Raw genomic sequence first — 23,129 nt, forward strand, 5'->3', positions numbered from 1 at the left:
AAAAACAGCAGTGATAATCCCCATTTTTAAAAAAGGGGCAAGGTCAGACCATAATAACTATCGACCAATCGTGCTGTTGGACATGGCCGGCAAGGTATTTGCATCACTGATTCTGAGGGCTGTGACGAGTTGGGGCATTGTGACTGGCCATAGGGACGAATGGCAAGCGTGGTTCGTAAAGAGAGTTGGGACCCCCGTGAACATCTTCATAATTAACATTATTTTTTTATAACATCTTTTTATTGGTATATTGAGAAGACACGTCATCATAATAAGCATAAAACATTTGACAGTACAGGGTCATAGAAGACAGAAATAATACATGCCATTATATCCTGGCGGTGTGGTGGAGGGACTGCAGGGGGCCAACCCTGGTCGGGTTCCCATCCCAGTACGAGCTGATGGTGAGGGTAAGTCTCTGAGTTCTGCTGTAATTCACTTTGCAGTCTTTGGACGGCCCTCGGCCCGTGTCGGTTGGCTATGTCTTGTCGATCCACCTTCCCCAGACCTTCAGGTTTTTCCTGGGGCCTCCCCAGGCGTTATATATACATTTCTCCAGGGACTCACATCGGTCCATTTCGTTCATCCATCGATTGAGGTGGACCCCTTCCGAGGAGCCCCACTTGGTGGCTATGAGTCTTTTCCCCAGAGCCACTGCGAGAAATGTTTTTCATATTTGCTGTAATCCCCTTCTCCCCATGTCCTGAGTAACACTAGCTTTGGATCTCCTGGAACTGGGGACCCCAGGATCCCACTGATCTGATTGATGCATTGGCTCCAGAAGTCCTGAATGATATGGCAGTCCCATATCATGTGGTAAAAGGTGCCTTCGTCCCTTCTGCAACATGGACAATTCCCATCTTCTATGGTTCAGTATTTTGTACTGAATCAAGCAGAGTTTGGTGTCTATGCTCATTTCCTGTGGGAACATCAGTGCCTCAACCTACTCCTCTGATTCTAGTGGTCCCACCAGTCCCTTCCATTTCTCACAGAGCCTAGAGAGTTCTGGGGTCCCAAACGCGGTTATCACGTGTGGACGTGACCTTGGCCGAAATCTTAGTCTGTAGCATGTTTGCTTCTAGGGGGGAAAACTTGGGGATGTCCGCTGGTGCTGGGAATTGTGCCTGGATGGCATTCGTGAGTTACATGTGCCTGTATCGCTCTCCGGCTGGTAGCGCTAATTTATTCTGTATGTCTGTGAACATGGCTGGTTGTCCCTCACAGAGTATGTCTGTGAGGAGCCGTATTTCCCGTTCTTCCCAGTTTGTGAAATGCCCCATTTTCAAGACTTCTGGGATGTATTTGTTGTTCCATAGGGGCTGATCCAATTCGGCCTCCCGCCCCAGCCTGTGTGATGGGTGGCTTCAGCCCAGACTTTGTGGGGCTGTTTTATCATTCCGGACATATCAGTCAGATCACTTTCCTTCCCATATAGCACTCAGAGGGGTGTGATTGGCCCGATGTATCTGATCTTTCCCCTTATATGTGGGAACTCTAGGTCTCCATGGAGCCAATCATTGACTATTCCCAGTTGTGCTGCCAGTAGTAGGCCCAGACGCATGGTAGGCCTATTCCTCCCGACCAGACGGAACATTGTAGGGTCTTTAACGCTATGCAGGGGTGTTTCCCACTCCAGAGTAGTCTTCTAAGGGTGGTCTCTATGGAGTTGAAGGTTGCATGAGTGATGTGGAGGGGGGCGTTCTGGAGAGCATACAGAAATCTTGGCAGAGCTAACATTTTAAAAAGGGCTGCCCTGCCCATGAGTGTCAGTGGGAGGGATTGTCAGTCAGTGGGCGACATCCGCTTCAAATAAATCTACCACCAAGTTAAGGTGAACATAATCCTCAGATTTGGGGCTGACTTTGATGCCCAGATATGTGAAGCTCTGTATGGAGATGGAGTAAGGGCATTTTCATGGTATTGCCTTCCTCCCACCTTCTAGCGGAAAAAGCACTGTTTTCTGTTTGTTTACTTTTAAGCCCCAGAAATCCTGGTACTCAGTGAGGATGTTTGTTACCGCCGGGCATGCAGTCTGGGGGTTGTTCATGTAGACGAGGAGATTGTCTGCATAGAGTGAGACTCTATCTTCCCCTCCACATGGCCATTTGAAGCCCACCTTTCCAGCGCGGTCCTAAGTCTAATTGCTAGCGGCTCTATTGCGAGTATGAAAAGTAGAGGGGAAAAAGGGCAGCCTTGCCTGATTAGGTATCCGAGCTGGAAGCCTCTGGACGTGGTCCCGTTTACCCTTACCACTGCTTCATCTGAGTCATAAAGTACCTTGACCCATGACATATATTTGGGCCCAAATCCTATGCTCTCAATGATGTCCCAGAGGGTCATCCCACCGACTCAAAAGATTTTTCAAAGTCCACCGCCAGTACATAATAAATATTTTTAAGCCTCGGGGAGAGAGGCAGAAGGAGCTGAAGATGAATATTTTGTTTATAGACCTTGCACAGGCCTTTGACACTGTAAAATGGCCTAAGTTATGGAAAATGTTAGAGAAGTGGGGATGTCCCAACGCTGTCCTGGAAACAATCAAGGACCTTTACTCAGGAACTTCTATAAGGGTGAGGCTAGATATATCAGGTCTCTTATCAAATCAAATACCTACCAACATGGCCCTAAAGCAAGGATGCCCATTGGCACTAGCCCTATTTTATCTGTTCATATCAGATTTAAAATAAGTTTTCGCCAATATCCGGTGCTTTCTGGCAAAATTAGCCGGGCTCCCTAGTGGAAGATTGCTATATGCTGATGACATCATATTGGTGGACCAAACGTTGATCGGCTTACAGCGGCAGTTAGAGGCACTGAAAAAATATGTTGAGGCAAACGGCCTTCAAATAAACCCAAAGAAATCGAGGATTATGTCCTTTGGAGAGGCTGTAGATTTCTTTATGGCGTCCCCCTGCAGGGGGACACCATAAAAACATCTATGCCTGGCACCTATGAGGTGAAAAAATCCCAGAGGTAAGCTCATTTACCTTTCTGGGTGTTTGTCTGAACACAAGTAAAAGTGACACACCAAGAGTGGCGGCTCTGATAAATAAGTCTAAATATCTGGCCGCCATGGGGAGGGTACTGCTTGGAAGATTTTGTGGCTTCTCATTAATTCAGTTGGTTTCTTTGTATCGTATGAAGGTACTGCCAATTCTAATATACAGTGTAGAAACCTCTTTCTCGTTCCCTGCAAAGAACTGGTCAAAGATAGAGGGAATTTTCTGGAAAAGAGTTCTCCGGCTGCCAAAGAGTACACCAATTCAGGCAGTCAGGATGGAACTCGATTTAACATCAATGAAGGCCATAGTGAACTGGAAATCTCTTTCCCTCCATCAGAAATGCATCAAAGAAAAGCCAAAGGGAGGATTTGTTGTAATAAAGAAAGCCATTGAAGGGAATAACGAAAGTACAGTATTGGAGTAGAGGTCCATCTGCCAAGCAATAATAACAGACTTGGGGGAATCAGATAACAGCTTGGTTGAGAATCCAGACAAGATCAAAAGAAAACTATATATGAAGGATTGGATAACATCTCAGGAAGAGAGAAAATCGTACAAACTGTATAGTAAACCTCAACAGGAAGCAAGGAATTTAAAGACACTGCCAAAATATCTGCAACTGTTTCCTAACTGGTATTTCAGAGATACATTTTTGCGATTGCGATTGAACTTGTTCCCTACAAGGGAAATCCTGAGACCAAAAAGACTGAGTGGAAGTGATGTGTCGTGTAGAATCTGCCTCTCAGGGGATTTGAAAGAAACATTAAAACACTTAGAGGCCGATTCATGGAATAATTAGCGCGGCGCAAGTGGGCAAAAACGTGCGAATCGCAGTGGAATAGCGAAAATCGCAGTGCAATTGCGAAAATCGCACGAAAAGCAGCGCACGTCGATTCATGGAAGGCCGTGCGCGAGAAAACCAGCGGATGTGCGATAAAAAGTGCGCGGCGCACGTTGGCGCACAGGCCATCTAACAGCGTGCGCCAGGTCACTGCGAAAATCGCACAGGCCACAGCGAAAATCGCACATAGCGCGGCGCACGCAAAAAAAGTAGGCGGAACACGGGCGTAACACTCGGAATGGGGAACAACTTGCCAAAACGTGGGCGTCACGGGGGAAGTACAGGGCACAAGTGCGCGGAACGCCCACACGCTCGCCTACAACACGTATTCATGGAATAGAATAGGGGAAAAAAGCGCACGCTCAAACCAGCGCACAGGCACAAACACGACCGCCACAAGAAAGCAGGCGGTAGCGTCTCTGCGGCTGTAAGAAATGTGCGCCAAAAGGTGCGCCAACTAATCGCACCTATATACTGCCATGATGAATGTCCCATACTGTGGCCCTCCAGGAACAAAGACGTGCAAAGGGGTACCCACAAACACGGACACCCGCTGACAAAAAATACGTGTGCGTGTATACCGGGGTGCGCGGGAAGTCTAACACGCGATTTCAGCAGGGTACGTGCATCACAGGGGTTCGCGTGAAGTTTCACACGCGATCGGGTCTGGGGGAGCGGGCTACGTGTATTTCTGGGGTGCGGGGGAAGTTCCACACGCGAACAGCCTGGGCGCGTGTATTGCAGGGGTGCGCGGGAAGTTCCACACGCGAACAGCCTAGGCGCGTGTATTTCAGGGGTGCGCGGGAAGTTCCACACGCGAACAGCCTGGGCGCGTGTATTTCAGGGGTGCGGGGGAAGTTCCACACGCGAACAGCCTGGGCGCGTGTATATCAGGGGTGCGCGGGAAGTTCCACACGCGAACAGCCTGGGCGCGTGTATATCAGGGGTGCGGGGGAAGTTCCACACGCGAACTGCCTGGGCGCGTGTATTGCAGGGGTGCGCGGGAAGTTCCACACGCGAACAGCCTGGGCGCGTGTATTTCAGGGGTGCGCGGGAAGTTCCACACGCGAACAGCCTGGGCGCGTGTATTTCAGGGGTGCAGGGGAAGTTCCACACGCGAACAGCCTGGGCGCGTGTATATCAGGGGTGCGCGGGAAGTTCCACACGCGAACAGCCTAGGCGCGTGTATATCAGGGGTGCGGGGGAAGTTCCACACGCGAACTGCCTGGGCGCGTGTATTGCAGGGGTGCGCGGGAAGTTCCACACGCGAACAGCCTGGGCGCGTGTATTTCAGGGGTGCGCGGGAAGTTCCACACGCGAACAGCCTGGGCGCGTGTATTTCAGGGGTGCGCGGGAAGTTCCACATGTGATTTCACAGTGTGGGTCCTCCCAGGTGTACCCTGTACACCCTCCACGGCCCCTGCAGGCAGCCCACACCACAGGGGACTACCCTGCATCCCTGGTCATGTCCCGCAGGCAGCCCACCCACCATGGGCATGCCCCCCAGCAAAGGCACATGTCTCCTTGAACTAATGAACACCAACTCATGTCCCCTTGCACCCCCACCCCCCAGCACTGTGGGGCACCTGCCAGCAGGCCCCCACCCATGTCCAACTCATGTCTCCCACCACCCCCACACCCCAGCCACCAGGGGCACCCTCCACCAGGCCCCCACTCATGTCACCCACCACCCCCACCCCCCAGCAGTGCAGGGTCACCCTCCACCAGGCCCCCACTCATGTCTCCCACCACCCCCACCCCCCAGCACTGTGGGGCACCTGCCAGCAGGCCCCCACCCATGTCCAACTCATGTCCCCCACCCCCCCCCCACCCCCCAGCACTGTGGGGCACCTGCCAGCAGGCCCCCACCCATGTCCAACTCATGTCTCCCACCCCCCCCCCACACCCCAGCACTGTGGGGCACCTGCCAGCAGGCCCCCACCCATGTCCAACTCATGTCTCCCACCCCCCCCACACCCCAGCACTGTGGGGCACCTGCCAGCAGGCCCCCACCCATGTCCAACTCATGTCTCCCACCACCCCCACACCCCAGCCACCAGGGGCACCCTCCACCAGGCCCCCACTCATGTCACCCACCACCCCCACCCCCCAGCAGTGCAGGGTCACCCTCCACCAGGCCCCCACTCATGTCTCCCACCACCCCCACCCCCCAGCAGTGCAGGGTCACCCTCCACCAGGCCCCCACTCATGTCTCCCACCACCCCCACCCCCCAGCACTGTGGGGCACCTGCCAGCAGGCCCCCACCCATGTCCAACTCATGTTCCCCACCCCCCCCCACCCCCCAGCACTGTGGGGCACCTGCCAGCAGGCCCCCACCCATGTCCAACTCATGTCTCCCACCACCCCCACACCCCAGCACTGCGGGGCACCTGCCAGCAGGCCCCCACCCATGTCCAACTCATGTCTCCCACCCCCCCCACACCCCAGCACTGTGGGGCACCTGCCAGCAGGCCCCCACCCATGTCCAACTCATGTCTCCCACCACCCCCACACCCCAGCCACCAGGGGCACCCTCCACCAGGCCCCCACTCATGTCACCCACCACCCCCACCCCCCAGCAGTGCAGGGTCACCCTCCACCAGGCCCCCACTCATGTCTCCCACCACCCCCACCCCCCAGCAGTGCAGGGTCACCCTCCACCAGGCCCCCACTCATGTCTCCCACCACCCCCACCCCCCAGCACTGTGGGGCACCTGCCAGCAGGCCCCCACCCATGTCCAACTCATGTCCCCCACCCCCCCCCACCCCCCAGCACTGTGGGGCACCTGCCAGCAGGCCCCCACCCATGTCCAACTCATGTCTCCCACCCCCCCACACCCCAGCACTGTGGGGCACCTGCCAGCAGGCCCCCACCCATGTCCAACTCATGTCTCCCACCCCCCCACACCCCAGCACTGTGGGGCACCTGCCAGCAGGCCCCCACCCATGTCCAACTCATGTCTCCCACCACCCCCACACCCCAGCCACCAGGGGCACCCTCCACCAGGCCCCCACTCATGTCACCCACCACCCCCACCCCCCAGCAGTGCAGGGTCACCCTCCACCAGGCCCCCACTCATGTCTCCCACCACCCCCACCCCCCAGCACTGTGGGGCACCTGCCAGCAGGCCCCCACCCATGTCCAACTCATGTCTCCCACCACCCCCACCCCCCAGCACTGTGGGGCACCTGTCAGCAGGCCCCCACCCATGTCCAACTCATGTCTCCCACCCCCCCCACACCCCAGCACTGTGGGGCACCTGCCAGCAGGCCCCCACCCATGTCCAACTCATGTCTCCCACCACCCCCACACCCCAGCCACCAGGGGCACTCTCCACCAGGCCCCCACTCATGTCACCCACCACCCCCACCCCCCAGCAGTGCAGGGTCACCCTCCACCAGGCCCCCACTCATGTCTCCCACCACCCCCACCCCCCAGCACTGTGGGGCACCTGCCAGCAGGCCCCCACCCATGTCCAACTCATGTCTCCCACCACCCCCACCCCCCAGCACTGTGGGGCACCTGCCAGCAGGCCCCCACCCATGTCCAATCCATGCCCCCCTGCACCTGGGTCCCAACATTCCCCAATCATGTCCGTAATGCCCATCCTCCCCTGCCAAAAGGCCCAACCAACTATCACATCCACCCACATATCAAAGGCAATTACATGTTACACCCCCAATGTAAATAATGCAATTTAACACATGTCTGTCACACACAATGGCTGCAAGTGAATGACAAAACACCCAACATGACATGCCTGAAAGCAATGAGATGATACGACACATTGAAGATTAAAAAAATAATATGTATTGAACAGCAAATAAGAAAAAACACAAAGCAAATCAAACAAAACAAGATGAATGTCCAAGAAAAAATTATGAAAAATTAAAATAAGCCAATCAAGAAGATCATCCTGGGTCCATGAGCCCTACCAAATTAAACCTAACTGACTACTAACTAAAAAGGGAACTATATACAAAAAAGTGGTGCATTGTCCAATCGCAACCAAAAAAAAATCAAAAAAACAAAGGAAACCTAACCCTAACTATACAACTATATACAAAGGCAGCGGGCTATTCGGACGGCTCACTGGTTGTTGTCATGGGCCAGGGCATCATCGAACTCCTGGTCAATGGCTTGGAGGCGGGCATGTTCCCTGGCCCCGAGGTCCCGCAGGGATAACGCAGTGTCCAGCTCTAACTCCCTGCGAAGACCCTCGAGGCACTCAGCCCGCCTCAGCGCCCTCCGCATGGAGTCCTCCGCCCTGACCATCGTGAGCCGTTCCTCCTCTGCCCGCTGCCGCTCCGCACCTATCCGCTGGCACAACCTCTCCCACACGGAAGCCACTCCCATTCCAGGGTTCTCCTGCCCTCCGGCCGATGCCTGCACCCCCGATGTTGATGGCCCCGAGCCATGATGCCTCCCACGTTGAGCCTGCTGCTGCCTCCGACGCAACTGCCTGTGCCAGCACGACGGCATCCAGGCTGATGGAAACCACCGACGCCGTCGTGCACGTGCCCTGCCCGATGATGCCGTCACATCCTCCATCTGCTGGGGTCCAGTTGCTCTGGTGTCCACCCCTGCTGGATCTCTGACTCCCGACTGTGGCAGGGATGGGATCCCCACCGAGCTGGCTGCATTGGTCGGGGCAGGTCCACAGGGGGCCCTGGTGGCATCTGGGCTGGAAGACGGCAAGGAGAACGACTGGTGGATAGCCTGCACAGAGGAGGAGAGGGCCGCCACATTGGCCAACACATGCAGGAAACCCCCGAACATGGCCGATCCCAATTGGGCCACGTCGGCACGGTGCACTTTGTGATGACGTGCGTGCTCCTCCCGGGAAGCACGCACGGCATCACGAATCACAGCCGTGCGCAACGCAACCCCAATCAGGACCTTCTCCGCACGGCCAGGGGTTCCCACGTCCGCAGGTGGAGGGGAGTCAGGTGACATGGACATCCCCTCTACCTGCGGACGGGCCTGGGACGGGGCATCCCTGCTGGTGCATGGTGGTGCACTCACAGGGTCAGGGACAGCGACATGCACAGGCCCCTCCACGGTGACCTGTGCTGCCTCCTGCCCCTGGCCCTGGACTGCACCACTTGCACCAGCAGGGATGCCCCCACCAGGCCCCATGTGTGCCCCAGTGGCGGCCTCCTCCTCCTCTGTGCAAACCACCAACCTGGATGGCTCCTCACCGTCTCCCACCGTAGCAGGCCCTTGTGGGGGCTCACCCACCCCTTCCGCTGCAGCCGTGGGGGCATCCCCGCCGCCTTGCTCCACAGCGCCGTCTCCGCCCTCTTCTTCACTAGCCGCTGCGTAGAGGGAGACAAAGAACACAAGCATCAGGGCACTGTACAATGGTCCCCTAGACAGGAAGCAATAGCAGATGAGCACCACTGTCAAAGTACACTTCCATCATGTCCCTCCACAACACATGGGTCAGTCCAGGCAAAACACACACAGTAACAGGCATGGTGCATGCCATGGACATTTCCATGCATGTCCAATGGACTCTTGAAACATTCAATGATATGTAACTCACATGCATCATGCCTCATGCCCATCACATGCACACACTTCACCTCAGTCACATCCATCTGGCCCCAAACACACCAAACACAGCGGATACAAGGGTAATTTTGCTGCTTTACTGAATCTCTGCATTGTCACACACATGTGTCATGCATCCATGGCATGCACAAGTCACAGACACGCAGGTCAGGCACACAGACATGGCTACCATATATGTATCTGGCATCAGCACCCATCCCTCACCCCCACCCATGTTCAGGTACAGAGACTGGCATGCTCTCATGTTCATAATCTGATTAAGGCTCCCCATGCGGCATTTCAACACATGCAACAACCATGTGCATCACACATCACTGGTCGCACATGCATTACCATGATGTCCCTGCACACATACATGCATACATGGGCTATGGCACACATACAGGCAAGTATCATAGAACCAGCACACCGCAACATGCCCTGTCTCACACAGTAATGCATGGACACTTACCGCTCAACTCCAGACGGGCCTCCCTCTCAAGGATCTGGGCGTGGAGCGCTGGGCGTACGCGTTCCAGGACCCTCCTCTGGATGGTACTCATGCGGCCCCGGCCCCCCTCCACGAGGCGCCGGGCCTTCACAAGGGTCCTGGACCTCAAGTCCTCCCAGCGCTTCTTGATCTTCAGGACGTCGCGGGTTGCCACCCCCTCCGCGTTGATGGCAACCACACAGTCGGCCCAGATCCTCTGCCGTCCTTCCTTGCTGGCGCGGGACGATCCAAAGAGGGCATCATACTGCCCCAGGACATGCTCCACCAGGACACCAACTTCGGTGACAGTGAAGCTGGTGCCCCTCTGCCCCTCTGGCCTGGGGTTGCCACTGGTGCCAGATGTGGAAGTGCCCGACATGGCAACCCCAGAGGCAGGTGTGGGTGGGCAACTGGGTCCTGGGGCTGGGCTGTGGAGCGATGTAATACCAGTCGGGAGTCTTCAGTTCCAGCAGGGGTGGACACAGCAACTGGACCCCTGCAGATGGCTGATGTGCAGGCACCAAATGGCAGGGCACGGTGGCAGCAGGCAGGCAGGCAGGCAGGCAGCAGCAGATGGCACGTGGGAGGCTGCTCGGGGCACTGGGGGGCAGTAACTCGGCCTTCTGGGCAGGAGCGTGGGCTTCCGTGTGTTTTCGCGTGGCCAGCTTGATACGGAGTGATTTGGCACGTGAAAATCCTGCACGTCAGCGTGAAATCCGAGGAAAGGCCCTTAGCGCGTAAGCGCGTCAGCACGCATACGCGATTCTATTGGACCAGAGTCCCTCAGCGCGTAAGCGCGTCTGTGACGTGACCCGCACGGGTGTTCCCCACTCAGGACGTGATGACGGGGCACACGTGGAGATACTGCACGTCAGAGTGTCATCGCGTGTAATTGGACAAAAGTGCGCGTACACGCGATTGGCCTATGTACGTGTATTTAATGGGTGCGCGGCCACTTACACACGCAAGTACGTCAGCGAACCTGTATCACGTGGTGCGTGTGAATTTCCGCACGCTATTGGACTGGGAACAGGATTCCAGGGCTGCGCGGGTCACACGCTGTATCCCGTGGTGCGTGTGAATTTCCACACGCTATTGGACTGGGAACAGGATTCCAGGGCTGCGCGGGTCACACGCTGTATCCCGTGGTGCGTGTGAATTTCCACACGCTATTGGACTGGGAACAGGATTCCAGGGCTGCGCGGGTCACACGCTGTATCCCGTGGTGCGTGTGAATTTCCACACGCTATTGGACTGGGAACAGGATTCCAGGGCTGCGCGGGTCACACGCTGTATCCCGTGGTGCGTGTGAATTTCCACACGCTATTGGACTGGGAACAGGATTCCAGGGCTGCGCGGGTCACACGCTCGCCTAGAACACGCGCTAAGCATAAATTGCGGACTTTAACAATAACAAGCTCAGACGCCAGGATGAACATACCGTTCCTAGCAGCAGTGGCAGTGGGCTACCAAAGGAGGAGGAGGAGGATAGTCAGGGCCAGAATATTCACACCCAGAACCAGCCTTTTCGGGATGCCTGATGACCAGGTGTATGGGAGGTACAGGTTTCCACCACACATCATACTGGACCTGGTGAGTGAGTGGGAGGATGACCTCACATCACCCACCCTGTGCTCCCAAGCACTCAGCCCCCTGGAGAAGGTCCTCAATGTACTGCACTTCTTAGCCACTGGATCATTTCAGCGGACAAGTGCCATAGTGGGTGGGGTGTCACAGGCCACCCAGTCACGCTGCCTACACCAGGTCTTGAACATCATGACTGCACGCCCATCACTCCGCAGGCACATATACCTGCCCAGAACACCTGCAGAAAGGCATGCTGCCGCCCTGGATTTTTACGCAGTGGCACGATTCCCCAAAGTGCTAGGTGCCATCGACTGCACCCATGTGGCTCTACGTCCCCCCAGGGCATCTGAGCACATCTATAGGAACCGCAAGCACTGGCATTCCATCAACGTGCAGGTAGCATGTAATGCCAAGGGAATCATCACCTCAGTATATGCCAACTATCCCGGCTCCACCCACGACAGCTTCATTTACCGAATGTCCACCCTAAGCCGGGACCTAGAAGCTGGGCGGCATGGCGATACATGGCTGCTTGGTGAGTATGTATGCCACTGCACATGCATGCATGTTGGATACTGAGCAAGGTCACAACCTCACCAATGATACCAATCCCCACCTCCACAGGGGACAGTGCCTACCCTCTCAGCCCCCACATGATGACGCCAATTCGGAACCCCACCACGCCACCCCAGGTAAGATTTAACACAGCCCACATTACAACCAGGGGCATAGTGGAGCGCACATTCGGAGTGCTGAAGTCACGCTTTCGCTCCCTTGACCGTTCTGGCGGGCAGCTGTTATACGCTCCCCCAGTAGTGTGCAGGATCATAGTGGCAGCATGTGTCCTGCACAACGTTGCAACACGCCGGGGCCTGGCCGTGGACATGGTGGTGGCCCCACATCCCCAACCACATGCACAGCCGCTGCGCATGGGAGGGGAAAGGGCACGGGGGGAGGCAGCCCGTACACAGCTAGTGGCTAATTACTTCACATAGAAATCACACCCCTGTGGAGTGCACACTGCCCTGGCACATTCCATCTGACAATCAATGATGACTCAACCTGACACTGATCCTGAATGTGTGGAGAATGAACCGGGAATTCCATGTCAGCCTGAGATTGTTCACCTGGAAGTGTCACAATGTGTGCATCCCTACCCACACAGACACCACCAATGCAGTTTTGTGAAGTTACACATTGAAGCAGCTAAAATGAATACCCACTTGCAAAATGCAACAAGAGGACAGTGCCATGTCAGCCAACCCAACCCCAGCACTGCCACACGACACACCGTGCCATGTCATGCTAATTGCAGGTAAACAAAGTAATCCCCACAACATGACATCACTCTCACTATGTACAGTGGCACTATTAGAAACCTGCAACACCTGAAATGCTCACAGCAATGCCGGACCAACAACATACTTGAGCACCTAGTACCATTAACATGACATCAAAAATGTTACATATTAGTAGTCTCACCACCTGGAAATGCCTGCACTCCCACCACTACCAACTGTGCAGTGTTGGCGCCATGTAGAGTTGTAGGTGCACTGCTGCCAACATGGTCCCCATCGCCAGACTAGAGGTCCTTGTGTGGACTTGAGGAAGGGACCTGCAAATTGCGAGGTAGACACAGAAGAAGAGTTACACATCAATGCAACATGCAGTGTACAACACAACAGCAATATGCACTATGAATGTATACACAGTATTGACTACAGACTGGCCACACAGCTCATGGGAGTCCAACGTCACTGTGTAATTCACTGTCACTTGGGCACACCCTTTGCAAGCCCATGGAAACGGGAAGCAGGAGGGGTGTGTGTGACTCAAACCCAAGCATCTGAACCAAATACATTACAAGCCTGCATGTGCCCAGCCACAATGCAGCGTATGCCCACAGGAACCACGGAAGCCAACTGATCGGAGCCAACAGATCGGAGCCAACAGATCGGAGCCAACAGATCGGAGCCAACAGATCGGAGCCAACAGATCGGAGCCAACAGATCGGAGCCAACTGATCGGAGCCAACAGATCGGAGCCAACAGATCGGAGCCAACAGATCGGAGCCAACAGATCGGAGCCAACAGATCCTCCCAAAAAATTTGGGAATAAAAGAAATCAAAATAAAAATAAAAATAAGAAACAATCAAAAATGGCCATTGATGGGCCCGGGGGGGTTGGGGAGGCCACCCAGGAGGTCCGAGGACAGGATGCACACCAGAACCCACCTGCGTGGATCCTGGGAAGATAAAACACCTCCATGGGCTCATGGCCCACACGGCTACCCTATTGTGGGAGTGTCACTGCTGTCGCTATTATCACCCTGTGAAGCTGCATCCGGAGGTGGTTGCACTATGGGAGGCAGCCCACGCAAGGCCTTAGTCTGCTCCTCCATGGCTGCAAGCATGCGGGTGTGGTAGGTCTGGTTCTGGAGGATGAGTGTGCGGAGGTCCCCATGCAACAACTCACGGGATGCCCGGACCTCCGCCCTCGTTGCCTGCATCTCAGCTGAGAGCGTACGGGTGAGATGCTCCAGCTGCTGTTCTGTCCTTTGGTGTGTTGAAGCCTCAAGCTCAACAAGAGTCGTCCTGAAGTGTAGGAGCTCCTGCCTCAGGGCTTCCCTGTGGCCCTGGGACTCAATGGAGATGGCCTCCTGCAGAGTCGCCAGTGCCGCCCGCCTGTCCCTGTTGGACCCCAACATGTCCTCCCTGTGTGACTGGCAGATGGAGTCGGTTGCCTGCTCTAGTCGCTCCATCAGCCTTTCTGGGGGGACAATGGAAGTGGCCACCCTATCCATGGCCTGAGCCATCATCTCGGATGATGCAGCCTGTTGGGTAGCCATACCGTAAATGGATTGCTCCCATGCAGTATTGCCGGGTGGCGTACGGCCACCACGTCGGCGGGCACCACACCTGTCTGGGGCAAGGCGAACTGCGCCTTGCTGTGCCGGCACTGCCTGAGGCTGCAGGACTGCATTCCCCCTCTGATCTGCTGGCCCAGGAACAGGATCAGATGTTGCGGAGTGTGACCCTGCATCCGTAACCACCGAAGGCGTAGCTGCCAACACTGACATCCCCATGGAGGGTACTGACCCTGGTGCAGGTGGGTGAGACAGAACAGAATCCCTCCCTGGAACACTCACCAGCGACGGCACGTAGGTCTCATCCGAATCAACACCTGAGTACAGCTCGGGGGAGGTGCAGCCAGAGACACCCCTTGAGAGCACGACCTGCAGCACTTGTGGGTTCTCCCCCACCACCACACCACGTCCCTCACTGGTGGTTGGTCGGCCCTGGGACACCTCCTGGGTCTGCACCATCTCCACAACCCCAGCAGTATCAGGTGCGTCTTCCCCTGCAAAGACATGAAAACAAAGTAATGGAAACAGGCATTAGCACCATGGCACACATTGAGGGCTGAGAAGCAAGAGAACCAGTACTTGATTGACACATGTCCCACATGACTAAAACCCTCCCATGCATGCACCCTCACTGCGTATGAAGTGCAGGCAAACGGCACACACTGATGACACCAAGATGGAAGATGAACACATTTTCTGCATGCTGCCTGGCAGTGGCATCACACATTGGCCTGTGATTGGCAGGTGAAACACACATGCCATCACACAGATGGCATGTACCATTGCTATTGAGTGAAGATGGAGAGGAGGGCAGCACCTATTCATTCAGTCCAGTTCCCGCATGTAATAGCTTTTCTGATTCTAACAGGTCAGATTTTTCACCTGGAGCTGCCAGTCTGTAATGGTCAAATTGCACAGGGACATGTGTGTACAAATGATATCCAGGTAACAAAGTCACTCCCCTTTACCATACCCATGTCAGACATGTGACTAGTGGACAGCGACATGCCTAGTGAAAGTGGTGGAATGCAAACAAACTGACTGAATGAACAGTGAAAAATAAGCAAATATGTTGTGTCAAGGTGACACTTCAAGGGCAACTGGCGTGCAGTTGTGCTAGATGTCTACTGTTGGCAGAAGGGATACTGCTATGGCCAAATGCAGCTGCGCAGGAAGTATTGCATGAAGCACATGGCTGACCCATACGACTGAGGCGCACACACTCTCACCTGGCACCCAAACAGAAGCCCTCACACACACACCATGCACATGGATGACACACACATGCATGTGCACTCACAGGACAATGCCTCGTAATCAGCCAGATCTCCCACGCCTTGGATCTGTTCCTCCGTGACGTAGGTCCCAGCGACTGACTCATGTGGAGTGAGTTCCATGTCTACTACTGGAGACCCACCTCCAGTCACTAGAGTTGCGGCATGACTTGAGGCCAGCTTACTCTTTGCCCTGCGCTTTAGGTCATTCCAGCGCTTATAGCAATCATTGGCTGTGCGCCTCACGATTCCAAGGGCACTTACGATGTCCGCAACGGTCTGCCAGTGTGCCTGGCGTTGTGCAGGTGTGGTCTTGGATCCTGCAACAATGACCATCTCGTTGTCATGTCCGGACACATACTGGACAAGTGCATTCAGTTCGTCATCCGTGAAGCTGGGCTTCCTGGACGGGCCGGACTGTGTAGCCGTGTCTGGGGCATCAGCCTGTGCCGGACGAGCACTCTTCCTCTTCCGCTTGGAAGGTGGTGGTGATCCTGAGTGTCCTGCGCCGCTCTGGACACTAGGGGCAGGAGCCCTGGTGGACTCTGTATCAGGAGTGTGGGATTGCACACTCAGCATGGGAGTTGGTGCAGGCATTGGCTCTAGTGTGATGGTGTCAGGGGGAATGTCAGCAGCATGGACTAGGACCGACACTGTCCTGGCTGGGTGTGTGAGGGCTGGGGTGGATGGAGCCGCAGCTGCCCCTGCAGCCACTCCGCCCTGCCTCCTTGGTGCAGCAGATGACCTTGCTGCCCCAGATCCACGTGGCATGATGGCATCAACGTGCACCAGCGCACGTGTCGTAGCCCTGCTGACCTGGAAGTCAGCCATGGAGTCAGCCAGGTCTGGTGCCACAATGGGCTGGTCCAACAAGGGCTGAGCATGGATGGTGTCAGCCACTTCAGCCTCAACGGGAGGGGGGGAGGGGGGGAGGGGGGGAGGATGATGGGTGCCCTTGACTGGTCCTCCACACATGGGGGGACAGGCTCACCCTGCAAGTTACGACCACGTCCCCTACCGGATCCACCACGGCCACCACTTGTGGCTCTTCCACCTTTGCCACCCTTACGGAATCCTCGCCTCCCAGCCATGGCACTGATATTAATGTGCGTATGGGAGTGGCTGTAGACAATTGTCCTGGGCAATTGGGGGTCAAAGGGGTTGGGTACCAGATGGTAATTGTACCCTAGTGCTCTAGCACGGCTGATTGTAACCCCTGGGGAAAGATGACGGGTCACGCAACGCACAGGAGGACCAAAAAAGGGAGATGACGTGCACGCAACCCCTCCTAGACCACGTGTGCAGAAAGAAAAACCTGCACTACGCTGTGGCACCCAGTAACACAAGAATGAACGTATGCGTGTCACACGCAGCCTAGAATGACCTCTGAAGGGGTAGGCTACACACGGGGCAAGCACAGAAGTTGGATACGTGCGTGACTCACCGTCTGCCAGGTAAAAGAGCGTGAAGAATGAGCGCGTTTGGCTGGCTAAACCCCCGCCAAAAGAAGATGTGTACGCTGTCTGAGAAGACAGGACAACAGTAGAAGGGGACACTGTTTGAGGGAACAGGCCCAGGTAAACCAGTAAAAGAGAAAAAAGAGAAAAAGCTGTCAGAGGTAACAGGGAATACGAACTGGAAACGCCGTGAAGTAAATCGCGTGTGAACCGACAAGAAGTACAGAATTCACCCACTCGCTCTCCACGAAAAGCACGTACAAGGAAATGGTGTTCTACATGTACCTTATATACAGGCCCACACGTACAGCGTCACTTACGCGGCGTGTACGTTCACCAATCACACGCTTTGTCACTCCTGCGTGTAGATCCATTTTCACCAATCACACGCTTTGTCACTTCTGCGTGTAGATCCATTTTCACCAATCACACGCTTTGACACTAGGACGTGTCACGCAACAATTTCCTGCACGTGCAGGTGACTATAGGCGCGCATATGCTGTTGACGGGTTTACGCGCTAAGGGCCTTTGCTGACGTGTGGGATTTCACTACCTATCAGGCTGTCCACGCGTTCACACACGAGAGACCACGCTCCTGGCCAGGAGGCCAAATTACTGCCCCCCAGAGCCCTGAGCACGCTCCCACCTGCCATCTGCTGCTGCCTGACTGCCTGCTGGCCACGTGCCCCACAGTGCTGGTGGGTGGGGGTGTTGGGAGACATGGGTGGGGGCCTGGTGGAGGGTGCCCCTGCACTGGTGGGGGTGGTGGGAGACATGGGTGGGGGCCTGGTGGAGGCTGCCCCTGGTGGCGGGAGGGTGGGGGTGGTGGGAGACATGAGTGGGGGCCTGGTGGAGGCTGCCCCTGCACTGCTGGGGGGTGGGGGTGCAGGGGGACATGAGCAGGTGTGCAGGGTAGTCCCCTGTTTTGTAGGCTGCCTGCAGGGGCCGTGGAGGGTGGACAGGGAACACCTGTGAGGACCCACCCAGCCTAATCGCGTGTGATGATTCCCACGCACCCCTGTAATACACGTACCCTGGCCAATCGCGTGTTAAACTTCCCGCGTACCCCTGTAATACACGTACCCTGGCTAATCGCGTGTTAAACTTCCCGCGTACCCCTGTAATACACGTACCCTGCCTAATCGCGTGTTAAACTTCCCGCGTACCCCTGTAATACACGTACCCTGGGCAATCACTTGTTAAACTTCCCGCGTACCCCTGTAATACACGTACCCTGGGCAATCGCGTGTTAAACTTCCCGCGTACCCCTGTAATACACGTACCCTGGCTAATCCCGTGTATAACTTCCCGCGTACCCCTGTAATACACGTACCCTGGCCAATCGCGTGTTAGACTTCCCGCGTACCCCTGTAATACACGTACCCTGGCCAATCGCGTGTTAAAGTTCCCACGTACCCCTGTCATACACGTACCCTGGCTAATCGCGTGTTAAACTTCCCGCGTACCCCTGTAATACACTTACCCTGGCTAATCGCGTGTTAAACTTCCCACGCACCCCTGTAATACACGTACCCTGGCTAATCGCATGTTAAACTTCCCGCGTACCCCTGTAATACACGTACCCTGCCTAATCGCGTGTTAAACTTCCCGCGTACCCCTGTAATACACGTACCCTGGGCAATCGCGTGTTAAACTTCCCGCGTACCCCTGTAATACACGTACCCTGGGCAATCGCGTGTTAAACTTCCCGCGTACCCCTGTAATACACGTACCCTGGCTAATCCCGTGTATAACTTCCCGCGTACCCCTGTAATACACGTACCCTGGCCAATCGCATGTTAGACTTCCCGCGTACCCCTGTAATACACGTACCCTGGCCAATCGCGTGTTAAAGTTCCCGCGTACCCCTGTAATACACGTACCCTGGCTAATCGCGTGTTAAACTTCCCGCGTACCCCTGTAATACACTTACCCTGGCTAATCGCGTGTTAAACTTCCCGCGTACCCCTGTAATAGACGTACCCTGGCCAATCGCGTGTTAAACTTCCCGCATACCCCTGTAATACACGTACCCTGGCCAATCGCGTGTTAGACTTCCCGCGTACCCCTGTAATACACGTACCCTGGCCAATCGCGTGTTAAAGTTCCCGCGTACCCCTGTAATACACGTACCCTGGCTAATCGCGTGTTAAACTTCCCGCGTACCCCTGTAATACACTTACCCTGGCTAATCGCGTGTTAAACTTCCCGCGTACCCCTGTAATAGACGTACCCTGGCCAATCGCGTGTTAAACTTCCCGCGTACCCCTGTAATACACGTACCCTGGCTAATCGCGTGTATGACTTCACGTGTACCCCTGATATGCACGTTTCCCGCTTTGCGTTCCTTGTTTGGCAGCCCTGTAAACTGGTCCAGGGTTAGCGCAGCCCTTTGCGATGATTTAGCGATTTTGATGGCTTTTCCTTGCGCAAGGGCGTTCTTGGGGGCGTTACTGGCGCTGCTGCAGGGTCGCTGCGATACTCTGCGCCACGGCTGGTTTGGGAGCATGAAATCCATGAATACGCTGTGCGCGGAAATCGGTTTAAGCGCACGTGCCTGGCGCAGTCAATCGCACGCGGACACTCTGCGCCAGCCGCTTGCGACACTTTTCAGCGAAATTCTATGAATTACCCTGTTAATACTGTTTTGTCCAGTGGTGGAAGATGTAAGAAAGAAACGTCTGGGAGATGAGATTAAGAAGTATGGTTCAATGACGGCGGGTGATTGGTGGAGGGTGTTTATTGCAGAGGAACGGATCCCGACTACTCTGGCATTGATTAAGCTGTTTATGATGATCTTTGGGCAGATTGAAGCTATCAATTGAAGACATTTGTTTAAGAACTGTTAATAATGGACATTTGACCTAACCAAAGATATGGCCATAAGAGGAAGGCCAGGGTTGGGAATTGTGTACATTTCTAAAGTGATGAGATGGCAAAAAGGTTTTCCTATGTTGTAAATCCATAGAAAAGCTTAATAAAAAGAAATGTGGTCCCTGCTCTTGAGGCCAAGGAAAGGTCTTGCAGTTCTGTTCTGGATTAGTTGAATGGGGCGAAGGGGGAATTTGGCATATTGAGGAAGAGGCTGTTGCAGTAGTCCAACCTAGAGAGGACCAGATCTCAGGAGACATTGAGATCATGGGGGAAGGTGAGGTGAGGGATAATGCCTCTGAGGGGGTGCACTGAAAGTGAGCCTTCTAGGCAAGGTCTGTGATACGAAGAGAGAAGGAAAGAGGATTTGAAGATGATACCAAGTTTAATTGATTCCCAAGAGGGTGAAAGGAGTGGGGTCATAGAGTGCAGAGGGGAGGAGTAGAGGGAGGCAGATTGAGAAAGAGGCTGCTGCAGTAGTCCAGCCATGAGAGAACCAGGGCTCTGGAGACAGTGAGCGTCTGGGGGAAAGTAAGAAAAGGAAGAATACCACTGAGGAGGCGCAGCTGGTAGTGGGCCTTCTTGACAAGGTCAGTGGTGTGAGGAGAGAAGGAGATATTGGAATCGAAGATGACACAAAGGTTCTTTGCCTTATAGGAAGGCAAAGGAAAAGGGCCCAAGGACGGCGGTCAGAGTGTGGGAAGAAAAGGGGATGCAGAGGTGCCAACGAGAAGGTTCTCTGTCTTACTGGCAGAGATTGTTACCAGTACACTATGCCTGTATAGCCGACGGGCAGTCATGAATGGGAGAAGATGAGGGGCAGGGAGAGGAGTGAGGCTTGGATGAGAGCTATAATTTGGATGACAATAGCATGGCCCTGTCCATTTGCTCATGCTCCACCTATGCTGGTGGTGAGGCTGTGTATGTACAAATATGAACCCCATACAACATATCATGAAACACCTTTGTCAGACACTGTGATGAAGGTCGTCCAAGGTCCAGGAGTAGCACATAGGTGCAACATTCAATCCCTGCAGTGATGCCTCCGGAATAGGTGTTTTCATTTGTGAAGCAGTCCCTGTCTTTGGACAACATCCCAGGATGATGGGTCATTGTTCATGACCATGCATGCTCGTACTGTGAACCAGCCCTGCTTCAAATACTAATCACATTACACAATGACCAACAGTGTCATCATGCCACGTCTGAGTGGGCGATGTTGCTGGCCTGTGTTTCTTATCAAACAGATGACACAAGTATGTGCAAGTATGCATGTATCAAGTAAACAGACAGGCCAATGTCCGTGCAACTGTACAGCACAATGATGGGAGTGACAAGGCATGTGCCTGTCAAGTATCAACCGAGGACACACACAGGTGCTTTTAAGTTGACGGTGGTTGATATGTTTTAACTACTGCCATGCACATACATTGCATGGTATGACGACAGGGACACTCATTGCCTTTTATGCTGCCTCTAACCTTTCACATGGGCCGTCTATGGACATGTCATTTTCAGATTACAAGGATGGCAAGGATGTATGACAACCCACCATCAGCCATTGTTCACCATTTTCTGAATGGCGTAACCCCTTACAACATACAAATGGTATAGCACCAACATCATGCCTGCAACTCGGGCAGTGGTCTGTGGGCACTGATGCACATCACTCTGGCCCCACCACAGGGTGTGGTGACAGACAGCTCTGATATTCATCAGGAGAAGGCATCCCATAGGAGCAGGTGACAAACTGAACATGCAACTCAGCATGAAATAATGTGATTGGTCAACATCTATCACATGTACCTGTTGTCAGTGCAAGGTGACAACCCACAAGAATGTAGCAAACAACAGTACTTGTAGATGTGTTATTTCTTTCCCATGAAACAGAGGAGTACCCTGTGGGTTATGTGTGCTGTCACACTTACATGTGCCACGCATGTCCACCACACAGGATACTCCCAGAATGAAGACCATGTGACATGAGTCAAAGGGGGTCATTACGACCCAGGCGCAAAGGGATACCGGGCACCGGTAATGACACCGGTGCCAGTAATCCCTTTGCGCCCTATTCCGAGGTCCCTTTGTGGGTCCTTCCTTAACGCCTGGTTTTAGCAGGCATTAAGGACGGGACCCGCAAAGGGACTTCAGAGCTAATAACGGTACCCTAATTTACGGTACCGTTATTAGCACCCTCCCCATTCCCATTGAGCCCTATGGGGGCTCAAATGGGAATAGGGATTGACATTTTCAATGGGGACTTACCAGTCCTGCAAAGGTCGGACTAGACCAGTTAGTTCCCATTGAACCAGAGCGGACACGGTATCGGTAATGGTGCTAGTCATGGCGCTAACAGCGCCATGACTAGCACCAACCTCGGAATGAGGCCCAAAATATCAGCAAACATGCATTCCCCAAGGATGGTATGCAACTGCAGCCAGATGTGCCACTACACATATATGATGGTCATGCATGATTGGCAATACATATGATGCATAATAAAAGCCACTCCCCGGACGTGTACTCATAGTTCTCCAGGCCTCCTACGCCTTGCACCTGCTCAAGGGTGATACATTTGCTTGTGGCCTCTTCATGCGGTGTCAGCTGCTCCACCTCTGGCTGACGCTGATCTTGTGCATGGTCCTACGCGTGAGCTCATTCTTTCGCTTCATAAACTGTTCAAGACTGTGCATCACCACACTTAAGGCATTGATCTGGTCCGTGACCTGCTGCCAATGCACCATTTGTTGTGCAGGTGTATGGGTGCTCTCTGCATACTGGTACATCTCAGGATAGTGATCAGTCAGGTAGTCAATGAGGATCTGGATATCCTTATCAGCAAAGCACCTCTTCCTCTGCGGGCCGTTGTCGAATGTCGTGCCTTGTGGTGGCGCCTCTTCCTGCTGTGCAGGACATCCCTTCTTGGTACGAGTGGTCCTAGGTGTTGGTGCTGCACCTGTCTGACTGGGACCATGTTTGCATCCAGAAGCCCAGTCACCTGTTGGCTGGGGCCCGCCATGTTCTCCTGGGGCTGGGGCAGATGTCTCCACACGACATCCCCGAACCGCTGGGGCTGGGGCAGATGGGTCCTCACCATGTCCCCAACCCCCTCTGCTACCTTTACCTCTTGGGATCTTTCCACTCATGTCACAGGTGTAAGGGATAAAATTGAAGGTACACCAA

The sequence above is a fragment of the Ambystoma mexicanum genome, chromosome 4p (assembly GCF_040938575.1).
Source record: "Ambystoma mexicanum isolate Mex_15411 chromosome 4p, UKY_AmexF1_1, whole genome shotgun sequence".
Lineage (NCBI taxonomy): Eukaryota > Metazoa > Chordata > Amphibia > Caudata > Ambystomatidae > Ambystoma > Ambystoma mexicanum.